At 43.4% G+C, this 25,349-nt stretch overlaps 2 long non-coding RNA genes across 2 annotated transcripts; one reads left to right on the top strand and one right to left on the bottom strand.

The window, feature by feature from the left end:
- On the bottom strand, nt 1–16,798 carry LOC128444699 (uncharacterized). Its single transcript, XR_008339174.1, has 3 exons — nt 16,571–16,798; nt 10,184–10,277; nt 1–2,290 (listed from the first exon to the last, which is right to left on the bottom strand). It is a non-coding gene; the product is annotated as an uncharacterized LOC128444699 (long non-coding RNA).
- Nucleotides 16,799–19,264: 2,466 nt separating this feature from the next.
- LOC128444697 (uncharacterized) lies at nt 19,265–24,447 on the top strand. The gene is made up of 2 exons (XR_008339173.1): nt 19,265–19,688; nt 23,594–24,447. It is a non-coding gene; the product is annotated as an uncharacterized LOC128444697 (long non-coding RNA).
- The last annotated feature ends 902 nt before the right edge of the window (nt 24,448–25,349 follow it).

The following is a 25,349-nucleotide window of genomic DNA, read 5'->3' as shown; positions in this document are numbered from 1 at the left end:
TTATTTCTTAGCTTTTATTATAGTTTGAAGCAGAAATAAAAAACTACAACTTCCACACATGAACAGACTTTACCTGTCGTCCTCTCTGCTGCTGTGGCTGGTCCAGGTAAAAGCTCATGACCTGGACGTTTGACCCGGTTTGCTTCACTCATCCTGGGAGTTTTTATCTTTTGTGAACATGACGCCCCCTGTTGTCTGTTTGGTGACGTATTGCTGCCCTTCAGGGAAGGCAGTATGTTGTATAGTTATCTTCTGATTGGGCAAAATCACTACCCTGAAACCACACAACCTACTACCTCACCCCGTACAGACATCAGAGTGATCCTACAGGGCGGCGAGTTTTGCTTTGCCACAACATTTGAGAGCATAATGGTGGAGTGACATAACAAAGACATCATTTTATAATACTAAATACATTTCATTTTGAAAATAAACCTCTCATTTTTATTTCTGAAACACTAGCAATACAAAATATGAGAGCACAACTTTGAAGACTGATGATTAAAGATGGACAATAAACTGTTGAATAGACAGAAACATGAAAAAAGGACAAAGGGTGACAGTCAGATGAGAACAGGTGTTTGTAAAAGTTTACACAACATTCACTTTTTAATCATTTTTACCAGAAAGACTACACTTTGAATCATTTTTTTCTTAGAAGTACAGAATCTGAAAATCATGACAGACAAACAATAACTACAAGCCCATGCAACCTGTGATTATTAAATGTAGTTATCTTCTAAGCAGTGAGAAGCGTTTACCCCACATTCCATCGAGTTGTTCCAGATCCGACAGCTTCAACACTGGCATCTGATGACATTACAGCCACTTCAGGAAAGACAGTAAATTGTATAGTTATCTGACAGGAAGGGTATGACCCTAAAACTATACAACCTACTACCTCACCCCAAAGGACAGTCTTTAAAAACAAGAGTCCCTTCAGGACCCCTGTTCTCGCAGGTGACGCCGCTTCAACACACTTCGCTGAATACAAAACAGCAGTTATGATTCACAGAAACACAAATACACACACACACACACACACACACACGCCTCTCTCCTCTGGGACAGCTCCCCCCATGTGACTGGCGTCTTTGTGCTCGGGAACACAATGTGACGACTGGGTCATCCGGTTCACGGCTCCAGCTGAAGGGGAATTCAAATGATGCTAAACAAATTTTACAACCAAGATGTTTTCATATTCAAATGCAACCAGAAGGCAATTTAAAGAGCACCGTGATAATGAGGATTTTATAGAAACTAGTTCAACCTCAACGGCTTTAAAATGCAATGTTCTATTCATTTAATAGGGTCCATTTGAAAAAACTCCAGACCAAACAGTAGACATTCAGTCAACCCATGAAGAAAGCTGGAAGATAGTGTTATGGAGAAGTACTTTTATAACCTATGTTTTCCTCGGCATTCTTTTGTTAGTTAGCAGGATTATGCAAAAACTGCTCAACAGATTTCAATGAAATGTTGTGGAGGGGTCGGTCCTTACCTTGGGAAGAACAAATCCATTTTTGGTGTGGATCCAGTTTAGATATTCACTATTTTTTAACATTCTGAAATATGGTGTTTTTTATAATTGTCCTTTATTTCACAGAGAATAATTAATGGGTTTTTTTTTTCAAACGCACATATTTACGAGACTGATATTTTGTGCAGATTCAAATGAAAATACAGATCTAGTGAATTTAAAGGTTTTTCATAAGGCGGAGTTATGATCTCTACTGAGTAACTATTTAGTTGTGAAAACAAAGATGTTTCAAATTAAAGAAACAAAACAAAGCGTACAACTCTCTGCAACCTGTGACATGAGTAGGAAGAGTTTGGTTTTAAGGGGTCACAAGTCTAAATGTTTTCGAACCCCTGCACTAAAGCTAATGATAACTGTTCACAGCATACTTTAGAATAAAGTGCATGGAATTCAAAGCAACGGTTTGTGTTGCTTCCACCTCGTTTCAGCCTTTTTTTTCTCCTACACACTCTTTGCTTCAGAGAGGAGAGTGTTAACAGTAATGACCGATGTTTGAGAGTGGGCGAGCTCGAACTAGCTCATATCCTGGCTCACATGTGTGGAGCAGAGGGCCACAGCTGCTGCTGCTGCTGCTGCCTCTGTTAATGTTTCTCACCTGCTCTGTTCCACGAAGCGAGGACAGAGAGGGATGGGGGGGGGGGGGGTGCACGAAATACTGGCCTGTCGCCTCCTCACTCCATCACAGTATTAAGCAGCATGACAGGTAACCTCCGTCCGCAAATCCCCGCGAGTGAAAATCTGCTGCTCCCTCTGCAAACAAAGGAGAACGGAGAGATACTTCAACACTGAGACTTTTACATTGGACGTGGGTCTGGTATATTGTTTTCCTGCAGTTTGTGTATTTACTGTATATTCTGAATGGCTCATACTTTTGTGTTCTGTGAGAAAACCAAACCATCCTGTATTGTGAACTGCTGCAAAACCCAAATTACATCTGGGTGAACTTCAGCACACACGCATAAAAAAGTTCAAGTTTTAGGATCTTTAAGAAAACACTAATGCAGCACAGCACAATCCCGAATGGTCTCGAGCTGAGGGGCCCCACTGCGTTCGCGAATCTAAGGCCCTCTGCATTATTCAACACCGCCTTACTTACAACATCACACTCGATGAATGGGTTTTAAATATGCACAGACACACACCCTCACAGGGTAACAGACACTTCGCAGACCGACAAGTTGACAGTCGCACAGATACAGTATGGCAACCTGAAGTGTCACATGTGCACACGTGCATTTGGTAATGACAGAGAGAAATAGACAGGCAGGGCCACAGCAAGGATCATGTACAGGGGACTTAATTTACTTAGAATGGAGTTCCTGTCAAGCTAAATCCATTAAGTTCCAAAAACAAACCAAGACAAATTTGCTGTTTGTACTTCTAAACTGAAACGGGTCAACAGGCGCAGTAGATCAAGGCTTTGCATGAAACTTAAAAGTCAAATAAAAAACACATACTGGAAAATGTCTGCTTAGTGAGGAGCCGCAACTTTCATGTCTATTCTCATTGTGCAGCCCTGCAAACAGCTCCTCTCCTCGTTCACCTCTCCTCTCCCCTCTTTCCCCCCTCTCTCCTCTCCTTCCTTTCTCATCTCTCTCTCTCTGCTGACTAGGCATACTTCAATCTAATATAGTAGATGGGTCTGGGATCCTGACCAACGCAAGAGTGTGTCCAGGAAAGCTGTTCCTTTCAAGTGAAGCCAGCTGCTCTCATCCAGTGACAGGGAAATATTCATACTCGACCCCAGACACACGCACATGCACACACACACACACACTGCAGACGACCAAAGTGCAATGCAAGCATGCATACACACATGCACACACAGGTATGTACCCTTGCACACACTTGTTTAGGGCAATCTAAAAACACCTCCCTCACTAAGAGCTTGTCCACCTGAAAATTCGGCCCTCTTAAAATGGGTGCAAACTCAGCAAGCGCACCGTCACTTGAAAGCATCCTTAGCATAGCATCTGTAACTGATACGCTGCTTAAGCTCTCCACCTCTATTAGCTGTGTAGAGGGGCTAAGGTGCTAAGCCCTGCTTACTACAGTCCATGTCTAATAATGTCACACAAACCCATGCCCTTCCTGTGGGGCGCGCACATAGGAATGTAAAAAATACATTCACACACGCAAGGACACAGTTTGCGCAAGGAGGCACATTTGCACACACATACACTGGGATAATACAAAAATGTACATAAATTAACATCCTCACATCATCACACAAGTGTTGAAAGTAAATGCACACACTGCTTAGAAAGACTCGACTAGAAAGACTAAATTGATTCATAAGTCAGTCTAGGTGCCACAGCTCTAATCAGTCAGTCCTGAAGCTGAGTGTCACTGCAGTAAACATCAGATGTGAGTGAAGTGCTGCAACCTAGTGAACGGATCTCTGGGGTTCTGGTGACCTCTGGTCAATCAGAAGAAAGAAACTGGACATTTACACAATATACTGTACATGCCAACGTTTCTAATGCTTTGTTTTCGACATCCTCCACTAGTGTATGCAGTCGCAGAAATCTACATTGAAGATTCTTGTAATTTAGGTATTTCTTAATTTAATCTTTATTTTATGTTGGTGAATAAAAATCTGTCTTTGTCTCTGCCAAAACGTTGAAAACAGCTACACAATTTCAATTTGACAAATTAAGTCACAATGGACATACATTGACACTTGAGGTCAAGTGCAGGACCAAAAAACAAAGCTCCACACCATAACCCCAAAGCTCTTATAATAAAGAAAGATAAGTCAGGCAAAGTGCAGAAGCTCAGCATTAAATTCTTGCTTACTTATGTTCTAACCCCAGATTGCATTATATGATAATTTAGAACTTGTCAAAGTTCAATTTATTAGTTTATGAGCCACTCTGTGTGTGTTAGAAGTTTGTAGAAACACATTTACATCACGAAAGTAAGGAGTCTGCAAAAACCTCACTATTGGCACAATTATGGAATAATGTTTCAATAAGTTCTGGTATTTGCCTGTTTGAAGAGCTTTAAGAAAAGACACTCGTCATCTGAGTCTTTAAGCCTCCAGAATGTTATGTGAATGCTTATGGATTTGGGAAGGTGCACAGTACATGTGCTCATCAGCCCCTCTGAATATACAGAGGTTGTTTCCCTTGTATCAAAGACGTTGTATAGCTATAGATACAAGTGTACGTGCACGCACTTGTACACATGTATTTCCACAAGTGCTACAAGTGCAGAGGTGTCTGGGAGCAGACAGGAGGAATCCAGATAGACACGCTGCAGCATTTATAAAGGGAAGCATGGCTTCTGTGCCCCCCCCCCCCACACACACACACAGCCCCCTCCGAGTAGCACAGCAGGCATGACCCATCTATTTATACCAGGCCAGGGGGAGGACAGGAGTTGGGGGGAAGAGAGGCTGCATGGGCAGGTCCTGTTACACATGCCAGGGGGGATGGCTGGGGCAAGCCACGGGGGGATTCTGCTCAGTCAGACAGGCTGACCTCCCCCTCACCTCTGCATGAGGCAGATATTGAGCTTGCAAGCCTTGTGTCTTAGCAGAGTGAAAGAAGAGAGAATTTATCTGTGCACATGAAGGTGTTTGAATGCTTGTGCCTACGTGTGCGTGTGGAGCTGCATTTAGAAATGAAAGCATGCATAACGTACAAACACTCCTGCATGTGTGGGTGTGTGTGTGCACATCAACATGTGTATACACGTGTGATGGAGTTCGCATGTAGTCACGCCTATGTACATAAAATGTGTGTCTGCCTGTCAGGCTGTGAGATGAACCGGACCCAGTGACCCCCCCAGCAGAGCCATAAACATGCCAGGTGAAGAGGGCTGGATTAGGCAGAGCTAGCTGATCCTGGCGGGCCCCCCCGGCCCCGTCCTTAGAGGTAAAAAACGACCCCAATCATTGTAATGACAGGGCACGCAGCAGGGGTCGCCCAGACCACTCAGCCCAACCTTGCCAGCTGCTTCTCATCTCTCAGACACAGTGTACAGTCACATGTACGTAGAGGAAACATACACACACCCTCACATGCACATGTGTGTGCACAGACACGTGAGGCTGCAGGACGCACAGCGAGGCAGAGACATGCACAGAGGTCTACAGTACATGGAAATGACTTTGAAGGGCCAGGTGTCTTGTACAGTTGCAGTTTATATCAGGGCACCTATAACTAGATGCGTTTTTATATTCATTATACTCATTAGTGTTAGTGGTACTAATGCCTTTTTTAGACAAAAAATACACTGATGCTTTATTTTTCATTAATATCGAAATGCTTGAACTGGTGATTAAACCAAGGTCACATAGCAAATTAATCATATTGTATTGTATTGTTATTATATCTCAGACCTTTACCTCACCCTCTACTTTTTTATTTACACATATCAGCTCTTTGTACATGCTTGAATTGCCTTGCATACTATAACCACAGGCAAACAAAACCCAATCTGTCTTGATCTAATTTGTGCCGTGGAACCAGTGTACAGCACATGGCGTCTACTTTAGGGTTATCAGATTAATAGCCTCGTATGAGGTTGTGAAATTCAAGGACACACAAGCACTAAAATCTAAATTGTGGTCACGCACCGAAAGATGTTTTCGAGCTGGAGTACACACTTCATAGTGTTCACGGAGTTCATAGCACAATGATGTTTTCCTCTAAAAAGAGAATTTCAACTGTGGATTGTGGCCAGGGTTTCAATATACTGTACATCTAGAAATACATCAAACAAGATCTATTTTCTGTTTTCTCGTGTAAAGTGTCACAGGCTCAGTCTTTGTTCCTCCCTGCTCATGGGAGCTGGTGAAACATGCACTGCCATGTGGCTGCTGTTGACCTGTAGGGCCCCCGTCTATTAGGGGAAGCCTGAAGCCCTGACACGTCTACTTGCCCAGCTCCGCTCCGGCCTGCCTGCGGGGCCCCTTTCAGTTTGGGCAGTGCCCCATCGAGCTGCATCTGTCGCCAGCTATATTTAGAGGGTGGGACAAATACCTTTCTCCCTGGACATGAACTTCGGCTGACAGACAGAGGGCCAGGACAGGCAGACGGGGGCTCTGTACAGTTTATAACCTTGAAGAACTTGTTACCCCCCAGGCTACAGCTGGCTGCTGTCAGACTCACTACAGTGGTTAGCAGTTACAGCTGAATGCTAAAGCCGTAAATACAGCGCAGTTAAACACAGTTAGCATTGAAAAGCTTGGTTTGGCAGCAGTTATTAGCACCGGTGCCTATAGTTCCAGGGCCGCTGCCAACACCGAGTGGAATATACAGTAATGGGCGCTGATAGAGATATTTAATACTTCTCTCCCTGTGATTGATAGAATAATTATGAATACATTTCAGCGGAATTGAATCACCTTCGCTCCCTACATGTCTGCCTACAAGCGTCTCTGTGTGTGTGTGTGTGTGTGTGTGTGTGTGTGTGTGTGTGTGTGTGTGTTTGTGTGTGTGTGTGTGTGTATGTGTGTGGCAGTGCCGGGCAGCCAGTGTGTGATATATGACCATGTTGCATGGCCATCTGCTCTATATAATCATAAACAAACGCAGGGAGGCCAGATTCACAGTATCATTTCCAAGAGGTCTAAGCCAAGTAAATGTATTTATGCTTTGGTCTATGGGTAGATGATCGAGAGATATGCTGTAAAGAACGGGCCACGGTCATGCAACGGCATTCATAATTCATTCCACAAACACAATATGGAGGCCGCTCTGTCCCATATGCACACACATGGCCAGAGTGAGGAGCGCGGAGCAGAAGGGGACAGAGTGCATTCGGAAGCGTAAGCAAAGCCATTGACTGTCTGTCTGTCTGTCTGTCTGTCTGTCTGTCTGTCTGTCTGTCTGTCTGTCTTTCTGTCTTTCTGTCTTTCTGTCTGTCTGTCTGTCTGTCTCTCTGTCTGTCTGTCTGTCTGTCTGTCTGTCTGTCTGTCTGTCTGTCTTTCTGTCTTTCTGTCTTTCTGTCTGTCTGTCTGTCTGTCTCTCTGTCTGTCTGTCTGTCTGTCTGTCTCTCTATCTGTCTGTCTCTCTGTCTGTCTCAATGACAACTTGACTGTGACAGGCCTAAATACTGCTGGAGGCACCTCTGCTATATTTTGCACATAGAGTCTAAATCAGTAACATAGCTGCAAAGATACACACTGATGCAGGGAGGACATTTTCACAGCATCACTCCTGACCATCAACAGATAGAGTACCGACACTTCTCCCCCAGCGATAAATGGACTGCATTTATATCGCTCTTTTTTTGTCTTAACGAGCACTCAAAGCGTTTCACACTACGAGTCACATTCAGCCAATCACAGACAGAATAAATATCACCCATACATTCACACATTGAGGATTTAGCCATCAGGCGTGATACGGTGTTGGGATTAGTGAAACCTGTTCTACCTCCTGAGCCACAGACACCCACACGTTTTGCTCCATGGCCAGAAACATATATTTTGATGTTTATTTGCAAAGTATACTGTATAATCTATATGTTGCTATCTTCTATAAGTCTTTAAATGAAAGCATCAAATGTTTCCCAATAGGTTTAAAAAAACATGGGGCACTGAGACAATTTGTGTCTCTGGCTGATTTGTTCCATGTCACCAACTCACCCACTATAACCCCTACTCACTAAATAGGGACTTCCATGAAGAGGACCATACTATGTTTAAATGTAGAAATGAACTTGTTTGCTGCAGTTTGTGCTGTGATGCACTGCACTGCTCTTATTCACATAGTTTACCGCCACAGGTCACAGATTGGTCTCGTGCAGGTCATGAAAATGTTTTAATTACGCCATTGGAAGTATTAGGGACTAATACTGATTTAAAATCGGTCTGTGAAAAGAAAAACCTGTCTGTGATATTCTCACGATTATTCAGATATTCTTGAAAAGAAGAAGAAGGAGGAGAAAGGCCAGAGAGACACGGCTGAGACGTGCTGCCCTCTCTCCTCTCCACCCTTTCTTCACGTCAGGTGCATGATGGGAGATATTGCTCTGTTAGTGACCGTTGGTTGGACACTACTTTTCACGATGCACTGTGGGATACAATGATACCACTATAGAGGGTATAAATAATTTCACTAAACATTTGGACTGGACTAGAAAATGGCAAATTCACTTCATAGTGGACTTTAAAGTGATTAGTGATTGATTTCAGACACAGCCTTTGTCTCTGTCTCAATAATTCTGGTGCTACCATGAGTCTGCTGAGTGACAGCGAGCTGAAAAAGGGAGAACATTTGCAAAAGACAGTAAACTTCCTGATTCTATTAACTGTGAATCTGATGAAAAAGCAACACAGAAATATTTGTTAATCGGAAATTGTTACCAAAGTAAAATTGGCTACGATTGATATATTAAGTAAATTATCCATCATGATGGAAGTGTAGGTCAAATAACTACCTAACAGCTCTGTTCTCCACTGACTGACCGCTGTCGCTAAAATGCTGAGCGATTTACTTTGACTTCAGCCGATCGAGAGAGAAGCAGCAGCAACAGGCACCTACTAAAAGCATGATATAGTAGCAGCAGCCTCGGGGTCAGATGACAGGAGGATTTTAATAACATCTGCACATGTAATCATATGCCTTCAGAGTTCCAGAGCTGCTGGCAGAGCCGCAGCTACTGCTGTTGCTGGAGGTCGTAGGGCGAGGCGTGGACTCACACATGCGATACAGGCACTAGTTGGTTCTGCAGCTGCGGCTGAGAGTGTGCTGCGGTTACCACAGAGGTATAGGTACATGAGCAGATGTTAAAACTTCGCACTTTGGCTGTAGAGTATGTAATAGGCAGGCTGGTTGTTTTTCTATGGGGGCTAAGTCTGCTGGGGAGGAACGAGGGAGGACTGATGGAGGGTGGAAGGGGGTCGTGCAGCTGTGGGCTCTGCCAGCACATTTTGCCCCGCTGGAAAAAGAACCGCTCATGGCGCCGGCCCAAGGTCAGTGCTTTGAGAAGAGGAGCTGGGCAGGGTCCAGAGGGGCGTCTGATTGTTTGTGCGCAGTCAGTCGGGCAACAACTAAAAACCTCTCTATAAGAATATTAAACCTTCTACCATTGCAAACTGTGAAACCTCCAATTCCTATAGCTCCTCCCTTTTTATATTTATTTAGCTTTTTTTACCCAATTTCCCCCGCCCCCTTGCTTCACTCCGTCCTCTTCACACTGCTACCTGACTACTTTGGCAGTGAGGCACAAAATGGCGGCGGGGAGCTGAGAGCTGGAAGGCAGAGGGTGGAAGCCATTTTCTCACAGATCCAGGCCCGGCTCAGAGAGGGAGTCAAGACTTCCTATTCCTCGTGGACAATTAAACACTAGACCCTGAGCATTTGCTCTATTCACATGCGCTAAAGATCATGTGAGTTTTGGTTTGTCTTTTTTTTCTTTATCTCCAGCAGTAACAAGCCATTGGGACCACTTGGCCTTCCAGATGGGATAAAGGCACATTAGGATTTAATCTAATGCAGGCTCACATTATAAAGAGTCTCAGAGTGGCGATAGATGTGGACAGAGCAGTGCGTACACCGAATGAAACTTATGCAGCATCTAATTACAGGCTTCATCTTATTAAATGAAACGCAAGACAACGCAACGGCATTACAATGCACCATTGAATAAAAACAGATCAAATTCAAAATACATTATGGTACTTACGATGCTGCAGTGATCGCCAGTCTGTCTGTCTGTGAATTCACTTGTTGGCTAAATTATTTGTGCCTGTGGCTGGAGTCCAAGCCCATCTTTCTGCCTATAAGAGAGAGAGACAAAGAGAGAGAGAGGCTGAGGGTGAGACTTGTGTGCAGGTCGAGGGGAGAGACAATTTACAGCGATAGAAACGGGAGAGGTGGAGAAAACAACGCAGAGAGGCAGAGAGGGAGAGAGAGATCAGCTGGGAGAGCCAGCGGCAGCAGAGGTCTCCTCTCTGTAGCCTGTTTACTAATAAGCTTGCCCCACAGTCTCGCCTGGCCAAGGAAACTCATTAGTGGAACATGTAACACGCCGCACCCTCCTCTGCCGGCCTGTACACCGGCCAACTCTCCCAGCCGCACGCTCGCCCAACACCAACACACACAAGCTCCGCCGTGGTCTCGGCCTTGCCCAGTATAGCACCCACTCGCTGCATGCGTGCACGCATTTGGCAAGCGGTGCTGCTGAGAGCCCACGGTGTCACGTGCGTGGGCGAGTGGCGAATCTGCGCGTAAGAGGTGAATTCACTGCTACACAGTATGTTCACGCTCACACATGAGGGCACGTACAGGACCACGCAGAGTTGACGCACGCGGCAGCTCCTGACATGTGTTGTCCGGTAGCACACACACGTAGGTAGGTGTGTGTGTGTGACGGTACAAAGGACGGCGGAGGCAGTTATCCATCATTAGAGAAATCTCTGTTTGCCGAAAATGAAGAGGGCGGCGGAGATAAAGAGAGTTGCGGCGTTGTCCTCTAGCACACCAAGGAGGACTCTGCCAATTAAAGGACTGCACTCAGCACGGTGGCGGCTGCTGAAGGGTGATAATTCTGGACAAGGACGCTAATTGCAGCGTGGGACAGAGCCTTTGCCGGGGATGGGTCTGGTCTATATTGTTTCTAATGTTTGTAATTACAGTGCAGTGCCTTGGAGCGCGGCCAAGACATGTTTATGGGCTCATGAGTAACCTAACTCCTCCAGCCCGTGGAGGGAGATTCATGTCCTGGCTGTGCACTCAATGCACTCTGTGTGCGAGTGTTGTTTGTGTGTGTATTCATGTTGGTGACTCATAACAGCCTGGGCGACTGTGTGCAGAAGGGATAGTCTTCAGCGCGCACACACACAAACAGACACACACACAAATTTAAAGCTTCTGCAGTACTTCGTAGGGGGGGTTATGTGACTCTACATACAAAATCTTTGGTCCCACTACCTTTCCACAGCACTGTAGCAACTAAACCTGACTATATAAACATAACCGGCATGCTGAATTATACAATAGAAATCCGAAAGGCAGTTGTATAAAAACGCAGTCAAATCAGTACAAGAAAATGTATTCGATATTCCTTTCTCTATGAGGTGAAACTAATAACACAAAGACAGCTCCAGCCAGTATATTTATTTTTATCACCCGCATGCAGCCAACATAATTCAGCCCGGGCCTGATAAATGGCGAGGAAGGGGATTTACAGTATTTTGATAGTCGGAGAGTTGCAGGCGAGGCCTTTCAGCGCTTCCAACCTTACCTCCGAGTGGAACAGCTCTGCTGATTCTGCAGTTTCTCCCTGGCTAAATTGCCTTGGCGACGGAGGAGGCCAAAAGCTGAAGAAATATATGAGCGTTGGAAAAGAGAAGTTTGAGTGGGCGCAGCTTAGCGCTATCTGGAATATCGCTTTGCCTGGCAGGTACATAAAACAGGGATCAGTCCTGACGACTCGCAAGGAGAGACACTCGCATGTGACGCCGCGAAGTGAGCATTTTGTTTTATTTTGATGATTCTAAATGTTAATCTGCAATGACGATGGCAAATCCCCTTGAGACACGGGCCTAACAGCTCAGGTCTCAGCGGTGAACCTTGGGTTGTACAGTCAGCGTACAAGAAAATCATCGGGCAAATAAAAAGTGACCCTGACCTCAGCCAAAGGGCCCTTGATGTAAAGCAACCATTCAGAGGGAAGGAAGAAGGGGGAGGCAGGGGGGGGGGGGAGGAAAATCGACATAATTTGTCAACCCTGAAACTCGGTCCCAGTCCAATATTATGTCATTATGAGTGTGTGCGCGCTGCCTCGGCGGAGTTGCTGCGGTTTTGTGGATAAGTTACATGTGACGCTCCCGGCTGACGTCCTGATTAACACGGGGGGAGAATAAAATGGCCCCCAATCCTCAGCAGTCAATGGGGTAATGCACTAATGGCTTCAACGTATGGCGAGAGAAGCGAGGGAGAGCAGGTTTAGGAACACTGGTGTGGATGTATAACCAGTATGTGTGACCTGTGTGCATCATAGTTATTTTTCTATAGAGTGCAACCCCCAAAAACAATATGTGTAAGTGTGGGTTTGGGTTGGAGCCTCTGTGTTTAGCATATTTTTCAGGCCTGGCCGACTCCCCACTGTACTGTACTGCAGATCCTGCACGAGTCCTCCACAGCCTGTAGTGGCCACTGCAGATCCACTCCCACATTCACAGAAGCACAGGAGGCCACCTTCTACCACACAGACACCCGCTCTGACTACAGGGCTGTGCAGGTATTTTCTACAGGCTGAAAACTGCTAAATGAAACCCTGAGGCAAATGTCACCATGATTGACACAAGTACACTGTAAAAATGCAGCCGGTTGTCTCGCAGGTTTTTCTTTTGGGGTTTTGTTCTGCAGAACGCATTGTGACCGTTAGATATGCTATCGCCGCCAAAGTGAGATTTCAATCCAGTTCCATGTCTGCAAGCAGCGAAGAGGCTTTATTATTGGCAGGAAAAAAATATATTGTATATTTACAGTGAGTGTTTACTTGGCCCCGGTTCCCCCCCCATAGTCCAATCTGGATTTCTCATTAGCCGGGAGGAAATTGGATGGAACTCACAACATCACAGCGAGCTCATAAATGAAACAAAATCGCATCATCTTAAATACCAATTTATCCACTTAACAAATGAGGCAGTGTGTCGGTGGCTTGTTGCTGCGTTGTGTTGGCGAATTATTTATTTTCACTGTGTGTTGCACTGGTTAGAAAACACTGAGCGCTGGCACATGACCTAAACCCCACAATCAACACTCGAAAAGTATCTGGCAGAAATACAAAGACCCAGAGAGATGCGGTCTTCTATAGAGCTGATAAACACACACACACACAGACACACACACACACACACACACACACACACACACACACACACACAAACACACACAAACACACACAGAACCATTACAGTAAAACACTCAACGAAACATCTGTATTTAGCTAACACTGCTAAATAATGATATTCCACCTCCAGATAGTTCCCATCTGTTAATTCTAGGTGGTAATGTATGCAATAAGATTTAAAATGTTTTTAAGATATACTAAACTCAGACATGTGACGATGCCTCAGGCTAACAGTTTGTGCAAGGAGGTTTCTCTATTTTCTTAACTCCATGGAATTTTTATTTTTTATAACGTTAGAGAGAACAAGAATTAATTTAATTCTGAAGCAACTGGGCTCACACGAAATGGAAATGAAATTAGTGAATATTTCCCTGTAGCATTTTATAAACTAGTCCAACAGGCAGAAGAAGTAGAGTGAAGTCAATAAATGAATAATAAATAAATTAGTTTTTAAAAATGGTTATTGTGAGCATTTAAATGTCAGGTTTCGTGAAAGAGTTGTGATTTAGCTATTAAAGATTTGTTTTAAACGGTATTGTGCAAATACTGTGAATATTATAATAAAAATTACCCAAACATTTCTAAAACTGAAGAAGGATCGGTAAAACAAGTAGAGGACAAAAGAATGAGCATGTTAATGCATGCATGCATGCACCATACAAACACACACACACACACACACACACACACACACACACACACACACACACACACACACTTATAGAAATAGCAGAGGCTGTGTATTATTTAACCATTACTGTATTAAATACAGCAAAATTAACTCTGCAAAACAAAATTTTCACTTTGAAAAAATTTATACAGACATGTGTACAATTATTTTCTCTGCAGGTTTTCTTATAACTTATAAAAATTCACTAATAATTCTCTAATTCTCTGTCTTAACACTACATAATATGTACATGTCCTACTGATTAATAATCAAACAAAGCACATTTAAGGCAACCCAGGAATTATTGTAAAATATTTTTTTAGAACAATTTAAAATCCTGACCTATGTTCAACAATAACTATTCACAAGTACTGTCAACACTGCACAACTAAAACTCTACACAAATTAGAATTAATTTCTTTTTTTGCACTTTTATTTGAATTTTTATGGAAAACCTATAAACTTCTTCGAGGTTGTCAGTTGGACTTTTCAGCATTTTCACATAAACATATACTGAGTAAAAACTGGTAAATTCGGAGGATAATGCAGATTTAAAGTACAATTTCAATAGAAAATCCCCAAATTCACATCCAAGTTCAAGGCCACAGTCAAGTTCATGTTAGAAAACTTGCTGTTCTAGATGTGGCCGGCAGTTTCCTTCAATTTAAAATAGCAAATAATTAAGAATTGACCTGAATGATCAAATCTACAAGATGAGCACTTTTGTCATTGGTGGGTTTTATCAGAATAAAGAAGTATTTAAATACACAGTTCATTAAAGCCAAAGAGCTGACACTGTAAACCCTTAAGGGACAAACAAAAACAAGGCACATGCTCCCCGCTGTGAAAAAGTATCGATATCCGACATGCTAGCAAAAGAAAATATAAAAATGTACATTCTATTGTGATACTTCAATTTGTGTGTGTGTGTGTTTGTGTGTTTGTGTGTGTGTGTGTGTGTGTGTGTGTGTGTGTGTGTCCTACGATTGGCTTAGCTGTACTTGCTGTGTGGCTGCAGTAAAGCTGAAGTTTTCCTCAGTGCACAGAATGCCTCATTGTGGCAGCACCAGGCTGTTGGATTGGTCAGGTATACTTTTACAGAGGAAAAAAAAAAAATACTGCAAACCCTCACCACGCTGCCATCTGCCTCTCAACACGTAACCTTTCCCTGCAGTCACTGCCAGAACGGCCTGAGGGCTGGAGTGGTGTGATACTCTGCCAGCCTGAAAACCATGTGTCCACTCAGGCACAGCTTAGTCATATGGAGGAGCATAATCACCTGCGTATGGAAAAATTGAATGTGGAATCACCTGTAAGTTGACAGCAGGTTGGTTTTTGCACTTCTAAAAAACGTTGGTGTCATACGAGCCCTGATAAGCAGCCTAACATCTGACCACAAACCAAACCATACACCAGGGCAAAGATGGAAGATTTCCACCAATAAATCGCTAATTTAAACAGATATTTGAAAACAGTTATTACTATAGATCTTATTCCCCTTACAGGCACTATTACAAATTAAATATCATGCATAGACCTGGGGCTTCTATAAAATCCTGGATTTCCCATTAGATTGATCATTTAAGCACCACATACCTATAAAACAGCCAAACCAGCCGGGGTTAATTATGTTTAATTACCTGAATATTATCCTAAGTAACTTGTCTAAAGCCAAGATCACTATTTCACAGTTGTGGAATTGCTTACAGAGGATTAAAACTTATTCCGGTTTGTTCTTTTTAAAAAATGCAAAAAAGGGAATGCTTTTCAAACGCTGTAGACCTCAGTGTAATTACAATTTTTTATTTTTTTGGAAACTTTGTCCACACTTGCCACAAAATGTCACCCTGCTTAGGATAAGTTTTGCGACATCAAAGCGGCAAGATACACTTCAAAATATAGAAAATGTCGTGATCAGTGCTGCTTAGGGCGGACATAGAGGCTAATAAAAGGAGTTTTATAATTATTCTGTGAACGCTGCACTTAATACAAGCTGCAAAACCTACACTTTGAAAAAATTCATTATGTTCTCTTTGACATCTAAAGTCAAACCTTAGAGTGAATTAAACTGATCGACATGATAGGTACACCATCTATATTCCCATCATATAGTGCACGCTGGCGCCGGGCCGCAGCACCCACATACACTCAAATACCTCCACAACGGAGGCCTTCCACTCATCCACGGATTATCACAAAGGAGGATTAACCAGGCACAAATCAAAATGCTGTTAAAGACTATTGTACAAACAGGTTCTGGGGCTTGGAAAAGTTCAAGAAAGAACCGATTTTTGTCGGTAAAAGAAAGTGTCTGTCGCTCTGATGTGTGCTGCTGTCCACTAAACGGTCCTAAACTATGTGAGCATATAGGGTTTTTATATTTGAATGTGGTAAAGAGAAACTTTGTGCAAGAACCTCAAGTGCATCAAATGTTTATTTGCAGAGGGTGCTTGTTAAACATGGAAAATCTAAAGTGTAAACACGCGGACAAACGTCCATCGGAACCACACAAGTGTGCACATATTAAAACAGATATTACTCACCAGTATTCCACCACAAAGATGGCAAATGTCCGGTCCGGGAAACCGAAATCTGGCGACTCCTCCTTCTTGATCCACATCTCTGTCAAGGAGAGGAGAAAACCATAAGCTCCTGTTTGGTTGGGTTCCTCGCAAGACCCAGTCCCTGTCCCCTTTCCCAGCCCCGAACTCCAGCCTGAACACCCCAACCTTAAATCTCAGCTCCAGACTCACTCCTTCGTCCAGCCACAATCTGAGCCCCAAAGCTCAGGGCTGCACGGCTCCCCTGCCACCGGCTGGGTCCGGGCCTGGCGAGGCCTGGAACAATAGGAGGCCATGAGGCTGTCTGCAAGGTTCCAGCTAAGCCCGTCTGCTAGTTAACAAGTCTTTGAATGAGGAATGTTAGCAAATAGACCAACAGCATGTCTGATGCATGCAAATAGCACAACCAGTCCAGTCACAGCCTTGGCTGAGTACATGAATAATTCAGCAGTCTATATGCTGCTCTCCCACATTGCTCCCTCCCTCTACCTAAGTGAAATGCCTTTACTAAAGTAAGTGTGGCGAAGTCTTCAAACCCCTGCTCAACACTCCTGCTCATATTATCCCTCTTCATACTTAATATTAACATGCAATAATGGCACAAAGTGGTCGTTATAAAGGCACAACATGCAGCGCTCCTTCAGACACTTCGTCGCAAACAATTTGAGATTTTGCGACTACAATTTTTTTTTCTCATTGCCATTTAATGTCTTTTGTTTGCAGTTGGCACCTGTCCCAGACGAGCTCCGGCTCAGCACACCACTAGTTCCCCTGATAGGAGAGCGAGTCGGTGTGAAAGAGAGAGAACAAGGGTGAGTGAGCGACTCAGAGGCAGAGACAGAGGACATGGGGAGGAAATAAGGAGAGACAGAGTAAGACGAAGGAGGTGCCGTACTTCACACCAGTCGCTGGCGCAGACGAAGGATATTTTTTGTAAAACACAGATGCGTGCCGGCCTTGGATACTGGTCACGTTCTCTGCTTATCATCCGCAGTGGTCATCCAAGACCACGAGTCCACCACAAGCAGGTCATACCCATCAGAAATGGCGCCCCGGCACTCCAGGTTGAACAAGGCCCGTCACGTGGCGAGTCACCACCTTCGCAAATTTCCATCCCAAAAAAGAGGCAAAAATTCAAATAAAGGCTACCAGAAACCCACCGGCGGAGTGAAAAAACATGTGGACTTTTTAAGAAATAAAACATAGGAGTGGGGAAAAAAGCAGCAAAATCCAAAGTGATGCAAAAACCAACGCGGCAAAAGTGAGAAAAGGCCCCTAAAAAGCAACTTGTTGCCAGGTTTTGCAGAGCTGCTGTGCAGCTAGTTGCAGGCAGAGGGTTAAAATCCAGCTAGTGAGTGAAAAAAGAGAAGCCCCGTCTATGGAAGGGCGGGCTGTGGGGAGGCCCTGACTGTAGAAATAGCAGCAGACTTTTTCTTTTTTTCCCCTCGCAGAGCTTAAGTCTCCCCCTTGCGTGTGGCTGGAGCAGAAAGAGGGGAGCAGCCGAAACAGAGAGAAAAAGAGGAAAGAGAGGGAGGGAGGGAAAGAGAGGAGGAGACAGCGAGCGCACAGTGAAGGGAGAAAAGCTTCACTGATGATGAAATAGGAGGTGCGGCGGAGCGCGCGAACCAGTCACTTTTTCATCACATGTCCAACACAGCAAGGAACTGTATTTGCACTGGAGACAGGGGGTAGGAGGAAGGAGGGAGCATTAGATGGTCGGGAGACGGAGACACAGAGAATGAGAGAGAGAGAGAGGGAGAGTGGGAGGGTGGAGAGCACTAAATGTGGGAGGGGTGGAGGAGGAAGAGTGACACAGAAATCCACTCCTCCATGCAGCGCGCAGACGCAGTGCACTGCACACCCAACACGCCATACTGGGGATATACACAGTACACACAGTACACACAGTACACCTCTGTTGCTAGATCAACTGGTGAAAAGAAAAGCGAGGTAGAGCGGAGACGGTCGTCCAGAGTGGACGTCCCCCCGGCCGAGGGATCCTTGAAATATGAAACAGTTCTGAGAGCCGGTTGAATTATTAACCCTGATCTGCCACTGCACTGGGTTGTTGCCTGACGCTGGTCTTGGGAGCTCACTGTAAGAGGCAGCACACGTTGGAGTGCGTTAACTCTTTAGCGTGCCACAGCGACTAGCAGCGAAGGCACACACACACACACACACAGGAAAAAGATAAGCTCGCCCAGTGTTTATTTCAGTACATGTGGCAAAGAACGCATGGCCGGGACCCTCCTCCTCCTCCTCCTCCTCCTCCTCCTCCTCCTCCTCCTCCTCCTCCTCCTCCTCGGTCGCAAAGCAAACTGAACGCTTGCAGCAAATCTGGCACAAAGTCAAAAAGGCAGATAAGCATTTTTCGGGGGGTGAGACTTTTGCTGCTTTTCCTTGAGGTAAAACAGCTGCCACTTGCCCCGTGAAGCACATGCAACAGTTCAGAGACGATTCGGAGAAACTCCTCCACCTCCCGGGATACTGAATGTCTCTTTTCAAAAAGAATATTAGCGTCCAAACAGTTTGTCCTGACTGAATCCATTCACCGACATACATGAGGAGCAGAAGCAAGCCAACGAGGGAACTCGAGGGGAAGGGGGGGGGGGGGGCCCCGAACAGCATGGCTGTTTCCACCATCTTAGATTGTATTGATTATTCTTTGCAGTAACGTCCGTTCCTCGCACACACGCTAGCGCTCTTTCTCCCCCCTCCTGCCCCTCCCTCCCTCTCTCTGCCTCTGTTCTGCCACCTTCTCCACTCGGCGATCGGCGTTTTTTGGCTTTTTCCATTTGTGGAAGATTACTGTAACGCTATTGTACGACAACTTCCTGCCTCTTTTGGCTCTGGTTCTCAAAAACGGCAAAGGCACGAGCTCGCAGCACTCACTTTCCCCCCCCCTTTCGGCCTTGAACTACGGGAGCTCTGTGAGGAAGTAACAGGAGGAAGGGGATATGTAAAGTGTATCTGTCACTGAGGAGCGATTTTGATTGCATTTCTGCTTTAAAAAAAAAAAAAAGAAACGGCACAGAATTAAAGAGGGCGAGAAGGGACCACATGCCTAGCAGACACAATGAGAGAGAGAGAGAGAAAAAAGGTGGGGGTTCAACTTTTCTTACTTTTACTCTGTGAAAAACTTTTGTGTTGGTTTTGGAGGATCACTGCGTTATTGGTGGGGCTCGGGCTCCACGCAGATCGGTCTAACATGGCTGCTGCTTCGGGCTGCACAGGCTGTGAGGGCTGCTTTCACAGCACGGCCACCACCCTGCTCCTCGTCGGCTCTCTTCTGAACTACAGCAGCACGGTGGCTGAACTCGATTCTCTCCTCTGCTCGACGGGTTCCAGGGAAAACACAGGTGGTTTAACACAGAAGTGCAGAGAGTCGGAGGGGGGGGGGAATTGGATTTACTTTACAGTTCAGAAAGGATGGCAATGCATTTGTCTGCTCTCCTCTCCCTGAATGTGATAGAGGCTCGCTTGGTTCAGGTGTCTGCACTGGCACCAGCTATAGGATCCTACTAGGAGGGGTGCAGCTGTACGTCACATCTCGCCACGAGTTTGAACCAATTGAGAAACCCATGACTTCATTATGGCTCCGATGTATGAAGCTGTCATGCGTATATGTTAAGTGAACTTATTAGGGAGTAACTTGAAGCTTAAAATAGAATGTGTGAGAAGGCGGATATTGAACCTAGCCACACGGTTTTTCTGCATTTATGCTTAGTGTGCATATACTGCACTTTGCCTGGCATAAAGTTCACATGAGGATACAGTTTTGGTTTCGGGTCGCCTGCCAACTCTCACCGCGGCGCTCCCCTTCACTGTTCCTCTGTTGCTTTTTACCGAATATTTATCATGTTTTCATTTGCAAAGTCTTAATTTATCATATTTTAGCAGCTAATACAGAGTTTGTAGAGTAAAAACTAATTCTGGTTCTGATTTAATCCTTTTTTCAAACCTTTACAATCTTTACTTCTGTTTTGCAACTGCTAATAATAAAATCTTTTGTTAAATATAGAAGAAATTATTTAACTTCAAATGTTTTTAGAATTAATCCTGACACAAAAACCTGACTTTGTGGAATTAGCAGAGATAAGAAATAGTCATTCATTCGTGGCACACATGGCTGCTACAGCTGTGTGATACAGAACCAGTCAATCAGTCCTATTGATATGGGCTGGGAAACAAAATGGCAGACGGCGCCATGTTACAGGCTCAGCACGATGTCATCTGAGTATTTAATAAACGACAAGAAAAAAACACAAACGTGCTCTAACCTGCGATTTTTTGTTTGTCAATATAGTGAAAAGCATCACATGACTACTGACACTTGTTATATTAACATTTTCTATCACAGAAAAGCATTTTAATAGTATAAAAAATAGGAACAAATACATAATGTTTGAAAGAGATTAGCAGTAAATTGCACATACGCATCCACCATCTCTAACATAATATTTCCAAGAAATACGTATGTTTATCAGGGACTCTGATTAATCCTCGTTCTGCATATGTGGTCAGCTGCAGGCTGGGGGGAACACACATATTCATGTGCTTTAAAAACACTTGTTAGTCACAGCAGGCCCTCTGTACAGAAAGTTCAGATAAGGGGACAGGGCAAAGACACATTGCCGCATAAATATGTTATTTTTCCATAGCTTTATTCCTCCAGCCACAGGAAGCAGTGAGGAGCGCTGGAGGAATATGAAATTGCAGTGGGCAGGGGCTCGGCAAAGACAAACAATATTTGTCATCTGCAAACATCAAGGATGCTTCAGGAGGTGAGGAAGGTGAACGAGGGCTGGGCTCTGTGCTTCGTCAGCAACCACTGCTGTATCAACACACTGGTCCAGATATGTGGCATATAAAAAAAAAACACACACACACACGGATATTCTAATGTCCATATTCAAGGGAATAAAAAGATAACTATGAACAGTATCCCCGCACTACTTTATACTCTCCAGGAGCAGGAGTCCATGAGGTGGTCTTGCTTAAGCTGCGCACGTGTCTAAACAACTTCTCTATTACACCCGAGACCTCTGAGGGCACTCCCCATCGAGCAGGGAACAAAGGCCATGACCCCTGGGTCAAAAGCGTTACACGGGAGGCCAAGCGGGCCCATTGAATTTTCCATTGGTGTTTGCTTAAAGAAGGTAAAGATTACTAACACATTAACTAATGCCGATTATGGGGTTATCCCTCGTGGGACCCAGGTCCCAGGGCAGCACATCACGTCTTATTAACGGAGCCTGACCTTTGACCCCAGCAGTCACCTCAGGCAGCAGACTTCGACCACTACTTTCTGACACACACACACACACACACACACACACAAACACACAGGGCAGGAATGAAGAGAATGAAAGCAAGGTGCAGCAGCTTGAAAACATATTTCTGGAGAAACATGAATAAATGGTGCAATATTAGCACTGCAAGGTATTCCTGCAGTGCTAATGCTCTCCTGCACCCCTGTTTAAAAATGAAGGATGTTTGCAAGCTGTGCATCATTTATGTAGCTCAGAATAATCTGTGTAATATTTATAATCTCTATAACTTCCTTATTGAGCATGATTGATTGAAACGTGTTGTTTTCGGAGGCACGTGTTTCGGAGGCTCGTGTTCGACTTCATAAAATGGGGGCATGTGCAATAAAAGTTCTCATCACAAAATGGTGGACACAAGACATGCGCATTACTGATGTTCCCCATTTATCAGATGAGGATGATGATGATGCTGAAATCAAGAGAAGGAGCGATTCTTCACAAACTGTCTCTGTGGGGATTTTCACACTTTTACTTTTTCATCAGCTGAGAGGTGAAATTAAAATTTGATGTCCGAGAAACAGCAAGCTAATAAAACCTCACAATAAATGAAGTCCGTCCGTAAAATCCCTGCATGTGATCGAACTATCTGTCGTTCCTTTTCTCCAATATAGAGTCAGAATTATGACTTTTTCCTAGAGAGTGTTCTGAAAGGTCAAGTTCAATGTTTCTGCAGAGAAAGTTTTTCCTCAATTGATCTTCTCTTAGATATTACAGTATTTATTTGCTGTAATTAACATTGAACATTTCAAAAGAAAGAACATTTATAATAGTTTATTTTATAAAATGTTTGTTAATGTAGAATATGCTTTTGTTTTAAAAGCTGATTTGCAATAACCTGCCAGATGTTTTCTTCCTGCTGCCCTCGTTTATAATAAGAAATCATTTAAGGCAATTTTAAATAATCTTTTATGTATATTGTAAAAAGTTTGATCCAAAAATTACTTTCTGTAAAATATATTACTCAAATTATGAGTTTGATGTTTATTTCAAGGTGTAACAGGGAATTTCTAATTAAAAAAACTAAAATGTCAAGGATACCAATTTGTTCGTGCGAAAATGGAATATAGGTGAAATGTATTTCTGATTAATACTAATTATTACTAATTATTCCCATAATACATATACAACTCCTCCAACAACATTTTTGTTTGAAAATCTATTTTTGTGTTTTTTAAGCTTAAATACACACATTTTAATTTAGTAAGAACAATAAAACAGATTTCAGCCACAGCTAAAATATAGACACCTGTACAATTTTCAACTTACACCTAAATTTAACTTCAAATAATCTCTGATGATTTTACAAAAATTGAAGCCAGTACATTTTAACAGAAATCCATCTGATAGTATGTTTTAGGTGGCATTTCACAAAAAACAAAATCCCTAAATTGCTTATAAATATAAATAGTTGCATTTGTTTAGTTAAATTTAGCTTGAAGTAAGCTCAACTTGACTTTTGCTGAAAACACTTTACAATTGGCCCTTCTCCACTTTTCTAATATAACGGCACAGAGCAGATTATTGATTTAACTTGTCAAATGCCTCAGTTAGCTTTTGTGTTTCAAATAATTATAAAGGCACATTTAGAAAAGGGTATATTCACGAATACTGGGTCATCTAAAGGAGACAAACACTTTTTAAGGCAGAAACGAACTCACCTTGCTGTTTCTCATAGGATTCTGAAGAAAGAAGAGACGGACAAGAACGAAGTATAACTCCTCCTGAGAACAAGCGGGAAATGATAGACCACTTCGACATCACACCTCGGAGTGGACGACCTATCCGAAGAGGGACGCACCCTGGCTGTACTTAACAACTGCTTCTGGCAGCTCCTCAAAAGCCAAACATATTGTCCTGGATCAGGGCAGCTTTCGTATGACAACATCCAGGCAGCTATGGCAAGAAATCCAGACTAAAGATGAATGAAATCAAAATGTTGATACCAAGGCATTAAAAGAAAATTATTGCATGTACTTATATATATATTTTTTTTAATTATATTTTTGGATATAAACTGATCTCCCTTCATTTTGCTCATCAAACTTCAACAAGATGTGGGAAAGAGAATACATTTGGATTTTTGCACCAAATCCTTTTTCCAAATGAAACATGTTTTGTGAATGCTTCCACACAACATTAGTCCTGTGATATTACAAGACCAAAGTACAACACTGATTCAAGTACAAAAAACTCTGAAGTAGTTTTTTAGTCTTTATATTAATAGTATTGTAGCACTAATAAGCACAAGAGTGTTAATTATTTAAGAAATTCAAATAAAAATTTAATTATCCCTTTTAATAGCATGACTCTTTACTCATTGTAATATTCAAGTTATTCCGGTAACTACAAGAGGCATTTCAGTGAAATAAAAAAATAACCTTGTACTTCTTGTTGTATTATATTACTTATTACCTTCTGTCACTTGTATTATTATTATGCCTTGATAATGTATTATTAGTTAACTGAGGACCTGGGACAAATTCTCAAAAATATGTCAAAGATGCATTCAAATAAAAACTTAACATTCTCCTTTCCTGTCCCTGTGACCATCCTGTGCCAGACTTGTTCATACGTGATCTCTCGCTTTTTAGCGTCCCACTGACGGCTGCTTCTACCCATTTTATTGTTGTGGCCATCTTGTTTTATTCCTCCTCTACATTAAGCCAGGAGAGCACAGGCCTGGCATTTTAGGGGCCGTGTCAAAAGGCCTGTGTCTGCACCGCAGGGCTGCGCGGAGTCCAACAGTCGAGCCATACGCACTCAGCGGTTCACTGCCTCGACAAACACTTTGTGCATGCTGCTTTGTTTTCTCACACATGCTCTCTAGATTCCTTTCTCCCCTGAAAAACCGCAAAACATGCAGCTTATACACTTTATCCATTCCATAAACATGCTTTCCCTCTGGTGCCCGACCCGGAGCCACTGAGCCCTCAGCCCCCGAATCACTTCACAGCACTTTGTCTCTTGTGATCACCACAGAAAACTAAAAAGCTTTGATCACACACAACAAGTGAGGCTGGAAATACTATGGCTACTCATCCAATTCCCACTTCACCATGCAATTTAATGAGCTTTATAATTGCTTCTAACTTAATGCATGGATACACAAATATCTGTGGCATCCCTTAAAAGAGGAACAGTACTTATATTGATTTGAAAGTGACGCGGATAAAAACTCTGATTACCTACATTTTAATTGGCTGACGGACTGTAATTGATCTGCATAATGTTATTAGCAGAGGTATATTTATCCATGTGGGAGAGAAGCAGCGCTTCACAGTACAGCTGCGTAAACAGAGGGTTTATTACTCCATGGGTTATTTCTGCACATCTAGTTGCTCTTTGCAATTCAAGTAAAACATAATTTTTTTTGTGCAGCAAAATAATGTGTTGAAGACTAGCACCAAATTTGAAAGAAAACAGACAGTGTC

This window comes from Pleuronectes platessa, chromosome 7 (assembly GCF_947347685.1).
Source record: "Pleuronectes platessa chromosome 7, fPlePla1.1, whole genome shotgun sequence".
NCBI classification, from domain to species: Eukaryota; Metazoa; Chordata; class Actinopteri; order Pleuronectiformes; family Pleuronectidae; genus Pleuronectes; species Pleuronectes platessa.
The sequence above is the reverse complement of the archived record's forward strand: the minus strand, read 5'-3'. Positions and strand labels throughout refer to the sequence as shown.